Raw genomic sequence first — 9,387 nt, 5'->3', positions numbered from 1 at the left:
TCAATTCAATTTCGTCGTCCGCAACTCGGACTAGTAATTTGCCATTTTCCATGTCGATCCCCATTTTTGGTGTCCTCATAAGGGGTCTCCCTAGAATGAGTGGGATCTCCATATCTTCAATATGTCAATGACAACAAATCAACTGGGATCAAGAACTTGTCCACTTTGACCAGAACATCCTCTGCAACTCCTTTAGGATATTTTATGGATCTATCTGCTAGTTTCAAGGACATCCTTGTAGGCTTTAATTGAATGATATTTTAAGCTCACGCTGGCTCCAAGATCAACAAGAGCTTTGCCTACTGACACATTTCCAATAGTAATAGGAATGGTCACATTGCCTGGGTCTTTGGATTTATGAGGGATGTTTTCTTGAAGAACAACACTATAAGTGGCATTGAGTGAAACAACTTCTTTTTCTTGATAACTCCGACTTTTAGATAACAATTCTTTCATGAACTTGTAGTAAATTGGCATTTGCTCCAAGGCCTCAGCAAAAGGGATGTTGATTTGCAGAGTTTTGAATATTTCCATGAATCTTGCGAACAGTTCTTCTTTCTTGGCTTTTAACGGAGCTACCAGGTATGGTATTTGTTTTCTGTACTAGTGGGTGTTGTTTTTCTTCTCTTCGTACCTCACTAGTCTCTTTTTCTTTTTTTTTCTTTTTTATTTTCTTTTTCTTCTTTATTTTTATTTTGTTCATCTAATCTCTCGTTTTGTTTTTCAACTCCACCAACTATTTTTCCACTCTGAGTTGTCACACTTTCACAAAATTCTGACTTGATCAGGTAAGTTTTTGTCAAGCTGTTGATTTGTTCTTCTATTTTTGTGAGAGCATCACTGGTATTTTGTTGATGGTTGATAGTGGTTTGCATGAATTGGTAGAAAATCTTCTCCAATTCGTTAAGATAAGTGGGAGTTGATTGGAAGGCATAGACATTTTGATTATTTGCACAATCATTACACCAAGAACTTACTCTATTGGTTTGCTTTATTTGTTTAGGCAGATCTTGAATTTTTTTTATGGACCATATTGAGCTTGAATTGATATTCTTTGATGAATTGCTCAATTTCTAGTTGTAAATCAACATTCTGGTCCATTTCTGAAAAGTTTGAGATCAAAACGAATTGTTTTGTCTATTTCCAAAGAAAAGAGATTAGTATGTAAAGAAATCATAATTTACATATTTGAATAAATTAAAATAATTTGTACAAGAGAAAAAATAAATTTTATGCACAATTATTTGATGAATGACATATAAATATGAAATGTTCTATTATTTAAGCAATTCCCGGCAGCGGCGCCATTTTGTTGAAATGATTATTTCCGAGGTCTTCCCCTCTCAACAAACCGTCCTGACAGCAGTGCCAATTTGTTGAAAGTCGAATTCCTCTTCCTTTTTCGGTGTGTTCTTCTTATTCGATTAAGTAAGTGAACTCGGTTTTATTCTTTGTTCGCCATCTCGGATTTGTTAGAATGAATTCCAACGTCGGTATAATGGTTTCAAGAATATTTCAGTTACAAATTACTTCTTTAATCATCATGTAAATAAGTCATTACTTCTTTGCCACATTTCGGCTTTGTTAGAATAAATTCTAACGTCGGTACAATGGTATCGAAGCAATTACCTATTACATAATTATTAAATACATTTAAATACGATCTCGGTTTTGTGGAATAAATTCCAACACCGGTTTAATGGTATTCTAATGTATAAAAGTGATGAATAGTTAGTTGTTAGAAACAAATAAATAAATAAAGAACAAAGGAATAATAGGCCTTTTATTTATTTACTCCCTTTCGGGTTCATTTTATTTTACAAACCAAACTTCTTCCTTAAGGAAGGTTGGTATTAAAGAATAAATAAAATGTGGAAAGTAAATATCAATAAATAAAAGTTAGTAAGTTAGTTTCATCACTTTTGTATATTAAAAGGTGTTTTCAACAAATAAATTTATTGATAACACTTTACTATTTTACAATTTACACCTCTTTCAAGATTCAATTGTAGTATAGTATAAGGTTATGTCGAACCACAAGGAATTTCCTAACATAATGAATCTCATGAATATGTCAATGCACAAATGATAAGTTTAAACATATTTTGGTTGTTTTGAATTGAATTTCATATAAACAACATGACCAAATGAGCATAAGGCCTATTGATTGTTGAGCCATCTTCAAGCTTTGTTAAACCCTTGTCTTCATCAAAATATAGGCTAAGACATGCTTGTGCTATCCTTGACACTTTTCACTTTCATGTTTTAATTTGATTAACTCCAAACACCAAGTTCTAAAATCCTCCTTTTAGTGTATGTCCTAAAATGGTAGAATGATGATCACTTATATTTATTACTAAACAATACTACGCCCACAAAGAGACTAGGTTGTCACACCCTATTCTTGTCTACTCTAATATTGAAGTAGTGATGAATATAAGATCCTAAGAAAAGTATGCTTAACTTGGCAAATAAACTAAGTAGTACAACTACTTCTTAGTTTATTTGTTAAGTGTTTGAGACAAGTAATTTTATTGACTTGAAATCATTTTTTAGGTGATCAATCTAAAGAGAGCTTTAAGTATTTCTCAAACAAGTAAAATTAATCAAAGCACCAACTTGAATGATTAAAATTCAAACTTTGAGAATATAAGAAGAAGTAGAAATTACATAACAATATTCAAAAGAAATTGTTAGGAGCATGAGCCATCCATCCAAGGATTGGATGCTTTTGAGTTCCAAATGAGAGTACAAAATTGATTTTTGTATCTCATTTGCCTTATCCTTTTCTCCATTTGAATTCTAAACTAAAACTACAAACTTACTTGAAAATAAAACTCTAAACTAAGAAATGAAGAGAGAACTTCAGAAAAGGATTTCTAGTGAGAGACTTGTTGGTTTCAAGTGTAATTGGCTCCTTTTTGCTTGAATGAAATGGTCTCTATTTATAGAATTCTTTTCTGGACCACTGAGCTGCTTGGTTGGACCGCTAAGCAGCTGACCAAACCCTTTAGCATGGGTTTGGTCCCTTGATCAAGTAGCTTAGTCATCTCCTTATGATTGACTCATTAAAGCTAGTTGTGGGATATGAAACCAGCTATTGTGAGCTACTTCTGAAAACCCTATGGTGGGCTACATGAGGTGAGGTCATGGGTGACTTCATGGTTTGCTTGATGGTTAAGTCAAGTTTGGTGCACACCGCTTAGCGCACCTGCTTCACCGCTAAGCTGCTTGATCAGCAGCTTTTGACCGTGCAGACTGGGACGCGGCCTAGTGCTTGCTGATCTAGTCATGAATTTGGTTATCCACTGAGCTTCTTAGTTGGAGCGCTAAGCTGCTTGTTCAGCAGCTTGGGCTTGTGCCAAGCTCGTGTTTGACCGTGCCAGGCCTAGTCTGTGCTAGGCTGAGCGGCCAAGCAGGTCTGCTCAACTGCTTGGTTGAGCAGTTTGGTCCAGGTCAGGCTGGTGGCCAGGTCAAGCTGGTGTCCACGTCAGCTCAGCGGGGCTTGGTCCAGGCTTAGCTGCCTGGTTGAGCATCTTGATTTTTGACTTATTTTTGCTTTTTTGACCATGAGTCTTTCTTTCTTCTTTTCTTCATTCTAAATCCTACAAAATACATAAAAAAGAAACACAAATATACTAGATTGTGATATTTTCTACAAAAAGTATTGTTTTAAGTTGATTTTTCTCAATTATGCTTAAGATAAGTGCCATAAAAGTGTATGAATTTTAGGTATATTTGGCACTTATCAGTATACACACCTATAAATGATCATTTTGGGAAAGCATACACACCTGGAAACAATATAGATGTGTACTTACGTCCCCTTGTAGAGGAGTTGAAAGAGCTATGGAATGATGGATTGGAAACTTTTGATTCATCATCAAATAAAACTTTTAGAATGTGAGCAACTCTTATGTTTACAAATATTGACTTTAATATTTTAGGCCTTTTATCTGGTTGGAACACGCATACATGTTAAGCTTGCCCTAGTTGTAAATGTTCCAATTGACATAGACAAAGATCAATGGAATTGTTTTGTTCACTATCGTCTGAGACCATCAACTATTGTATATAAATTGACATTAATTTGGTTATTTGAATTTTGTTATAGCTATTTATTTGATTACCGTGTGAATGTGTAATTGTTTTTCATAGGAACTTTGTAGCAAAAACGAAGAAATTCAAAAGAATCAAGTAATTCCACATACTGGTTGTACTTAGCCTAATTCAAGAAGAAGGTGTGAGATGGTAGTGACATTATGATGTTACATTTTATTTATTTAGACTTTGCACTTATTACTTTTTATTTATTTAGAAAAGCTCAATTTTTAATTAAGTGTTCTATATTTTAGATGATGAATGCGAAGCCACCAAATCGTGGAAACTTGTATGTTGCCACTCATAACAGGAAGGATGGAACATTTGTAAATGAAGTGACAAGGAATGTAGCGGTAAGTTCAATCTAATTAAGTAATCTTGTTTGCATGAAATGAATTTTAATCTTCAATTTTTTTATAATTGATAACATTTTTGCATGCATGTAGGAACAAATTGAAGAGGATTTGACTCAAACCAATATTGATGAATCTGAAGCTTCTCCTCATGATTCAATTGGTAGAATGATGAGACCAGATCACTATGGGCGAGTGCTAACCATGGGCATGAGAGCAGTTCCTACAAATACATATAAGAATACTAGACTTCAAGTTTTCTGATTTGAGCTACTCTTCATCATTTGTTGCCGCATCTTCATCTTCTAATGGTTAGCGAAAGATGCAACAATTGGGAATCAACATTTAAGTCCTACATCATAATGAAAGAATGAGGGATCCTTAAAGGATTGGCTAACTTCTTTCACATGTATGTGCAAGTATCATTATTATATTCAGTATTTTGTTTGTTTGTTTGATTTTCCTAATTTGAATATAATGAAATGTGGTTCTATTTATATTATTAATTTCGGTACTAGATGCAAACATGAAGATAAAGTTCATTAAAAGCACAAAACTACCTTTGGATACAAATAATCAGCAACAATGCATAATTAAATTTTTAAAAACATATTATCTCATATTTATATACCAATTAGACAATGCTTGATTTGTAGTATTTGGTTCATATAATATTGTAGTGTTTGGTTCATATAATATTGCAGTGTTTGATTATATGGAGTGTATAATTAGACAGTGTTTGATTTGTAGTGTTTGGTTCATAAAATATTGTAGTGTTTGGTTTATAGAATATTGATAAAATTAAAGTAAATTCAGGCTTGTGAACTACGACAATTGTAAGGTGTGAATACCATCTATAGAAATGTATGACTCAAGTGTGCATAATCGTAGAACATGCAATATTATATGAACCAAGTGTATATAATGATGCGAAAATTATTAATATTTTTTATTGTTCAACTAAATATTTTCATTTTATTATTTCAAGAAAATGATGATGCAAGTGTGCATCATACACCTTTGGGCGCAAGAGGACCATTTGGAGTCGACAACATGTACGATTTATGTTATGTATTTTGTTTTTAATGTGTCATATGAGAATACTTTTAGTTTTTTGATATTTTATGGTGTATTCGGAATTATAATGAAGGGTGGATTATAACTCTTTCAACTATGTTATGCTACCTTGGTTATTTGCAATGAAATTTTATTATTGTTAAGAACATTTGTATTTGTTATTGTATATTTAAATAATAATTATAAATTAATAAGAATAAAGTTGTGAATATTACTAGTTGTTAAATAATAATAGTTACCTCTTTCAACAAGTCTTTATATGTTATGTCGAGTTATGGGGGTTGAAAATCTCCACAATTAACATTCTCAAATAGTTGGGCTTAAAGCCTCCATGGTAAACATTACAAAGACCTCCTCAAATAGTGGAAGCTTTTAACCTTCACAAATAGTGGGGGTTAAAAACCTCCACAAATAAACTGCCACAAATGTATAAATACTAGAAGTTTTTAAAAACCTCCAAAAAACGCTTCTAGCGGTCATAACTATAAAGATTTTTGAAACATCCGCTACTTATACTGTAGAGGTTCTTCCGCTAATCGCAAAAAATCCTCCACTAAATACAAAATCTGTTGTAGAGATAATCATTATGAGACTTTGAATGAGACAAAGACGGAGGGAGAGAGTCAGAGATTGTCAACATCTGAGAGTTATGAGCAAAGGTAGATGGATGGGATGGGCATGCAAACAGAGTTAGAATCATCAACGCAAACATCAAAGGAAAAAACTATTGAAATTCATGAAATTTGAATAGAAGTGAATAACACTTATAAAAGAGTTACCAAGAAAAATATATATAATTAAATGATGCCAAAGTAAATGCTAATAACTAACTCCAACCAACTTTTAAACCTAATTTTCTCTACTCCTTCCTTTTCATGCATCACATGTTTGTCTTCCATTCTTCTTCCATTTTCAGCCTTGCTTTCCTATCCATGTTGCAAATGCTTATCTATCGTATTCAATTATATATGACTTCAATCCTTTGGTTTGTTGTTACTTCAATGTCATTCCTAAAGCTGGAGAGTGAATCTTGATGATTCCCAGCTTGGACAAAACATAAGGGAATGGGTTGACTCCATGGCTTTTATGAGAATGTCAGCAGATTGTTTAGTAGTGGAAATTGGAAGTAAGTTATAAAGATTGTTTTGCAAATGTTATCTCGTATCATGAGAATCAATTTCATGGAAAACTGAATTTGCAACAATATATCTTGAAGAGTCAATGTCACAAGATAGTAAGATTGATTTGTTTTAAGAAACAAACAAATCATCCAAGAGAAAAGATAACCATTGTATTTTACATGATGCAATGGCTAAGGCTTGAGATCCAGCTTCACAATATGATCGAGAAACCTTATTTTTTTCTTATATTTCTAGGAAATTAAGGAGTCTCCCAAGAATATACAATAACCAAAGATAGAACGACGAGTGTTAGGGAAAAATGCCCAATTTGAGTCTCTAAATCCTTGGATATGAAGAGTAGATGAGTAGAACAAGCCTTGACCAGGAGTTCATTTGATGTAATGAACGACTATTGGAACTACTTTGTGATGATTGGTGGTGGGGGAGCCATAAATTGACTAAATTGTTGAATAGCAAAACTCAAATTAAGACACATGTTGGTCAAGGAAAACACATGAACGACTGATTGTCGGTATAACATAGGATCTAGACAAGGTGCACAATCATGTTGATGCAAATGGGTAGTCTTTACCATTATTTTAGGAACAAGCTTAGAAGTGAGCAAACTTGTGTCTTATTGTATATAAATGGCATATTTTTTTATGGAAAATATTAATTCCTTGATTGGAAAGGACTACCAAAATGTTGCTTAACACAAGCAATTTCATAACTATCCTTCCCCACTAATATCAAGTCATCCACAAAGATTAAGAGAGCTATGAAATTGGATGTAGAATTCTTTCTAAGTAGAGAATGATCATCGTGATTGATTATATCCTAAGGAAACCACAAGAATGGAGAGCTTAGAAAACCATTATCTAATAGCATGTTTTAAAACATATAAGGATTAGTTTAACTTGAAAACTTGATTTGGACTGGAACAAACTACTCCTTGTGGAAGTGGAATGTAATCTTCTTCACCAAGATCGTGATGTAAAAATGCATTATTGACATCAAGTTGTTATAAAAATGTTTGTCCACACTCGGAGATTATTATATGTCAAAGAAAATATGATTTTAACATCCTCTCCAACACTAATTTTTTCTCTTCTAAATGCCTTTCCACTACCATGGTGAAAACTACCAAATTACACTAAAATGATGGTAATGCTTATATTGATCCTTCTCTTAAGAGGAGATTAATTGGGAGACTGCTACACCTCACAAACACAAAGCCAAATATTAGCTATGTTGTGCAATAGCTTAGCCAATTTATGGCTCATCCAACATATACTAATTACAAGGCTTTAACAAGAGTACTTAGGTACATTAAATCCTCTCAACACTGATGTTTATTTTATACTCTTCAAATTAAATACTTCGAAGTGATTATATTTGGTGGATTTTCATAGATTCAAGGAATCCATATCTGATTATTGTGTTTTCTTGTAAGATTCAGTTATTTCATGGTAGCCCAAGAAGCAACTAAATGGTGTCGGATCCTCATCTGAAGCTGAATAGAGAGTCCTAGCTACGACTTTTTTGAAATGAGTCCTTCCTTATTCCCCTTATTTGTCAAGCCCTTCCTTTGCTTTCTATATTGCTAACAATTCTATTTTCCATGATAGAAATAAGCATATTGATATAGATTATCATGTGGTTCGTGAAAGACTTAAAAAAATCTTCCACCTTTTGTTAGTGTTGGGTATTCCAAGTGTGAATGAAGAAGTTCCACATTGAGCAAAAATGGATGAGTTAAAGAGCATATAAGTGGATGGACATATAGACCTAATCCTTAAGGTTTTGGGTCAAGATGTGGTATCAAGCCCCCTTATATGTTTCTTTCACTTAGCCCATCGAGGAATGTTGTATCCCATGGATGGAGGTCTCCCAACAAGTGGTATCAGAGCCGATGGTTCGATGGCTCAATGGAGTATTGAAGCGACAAGTGGTCGGTAAATCCATGAGGATCCTTGTGTCGAAAGCCTTCCTGACGAGAGGTCAAGGTGGCGTGTTCCATTGATGAAAGGATAAGTCAATGGTGGTGCAAGTAGATAGAGAGATGAGCTCTGGTGTATCTAATACTCTAAGGGAATTCACACTTGAGGGGGAGATGTTGGGTATTCCAAGTGTGAATGAAGAAGTCTCACATTGAGCAAAAATGGATGAGTTAAAGACCATATAAGTGGATGAACTCATAAATCTAATGTCTTAAGGTTTTGGGTCAAGATGTGGTATCAGGCCCACTTATATTCTTCTTTCACTTAGCCCATAGAGAAATGTTGTATCCCATGGATGGAGATCTCCCAACAGTCAGTATGTCGATATCCACACCAAACCACTTGATCAAAGACTACTATGCTTGGCTTCATCCAACCCTAGCCTGCAACCAATGGAGATGAAGCTTTCATTCCATAAATAGAGAATTTTCTCATGATCTTCTAGAACACAAGTTTTGGATTACTTTGCGTTATTTTTTTTATTTGTAATCATCTTATTCTATTCTAGGAAGTTAGTTGATAGTTAGGTTTATAATGGTTTTGGTTGATTGCTTGGAATGCAAGCTTTGCACTTGTATAAATAGCATATTTCGCTTTACAAATTTAATAAGAATTGAGATGTATTTTTCTAGAAATTGTTATAGAGTCATGAGTGTGAACATTCAATTTTGTCCGGCATATTTTTATATAAAAAAATATAAGTGTTAAAATAACAAAAAGAGACATTTTGATCAT

Source organism: Lupinus angustifolius, chromosome LG07 (assembly GCF_001865875.1).
Source record: "Lupinus angustifolius cultivar Tanjil chromosome LG07, LupAngTanjil_v1.0, whole genome shotgun sequence".
NCBI lineage: Eukaryota > Viridiplantae > Streptophyta > Magnoliopsida > Fabales > Fabaceae > Lupinus > Lupinus angustifolius.
The sequence above is the reverse complement of the archived record's forward strand: the minus strand, read 5'-3'. Positions refer to the sequence as shown.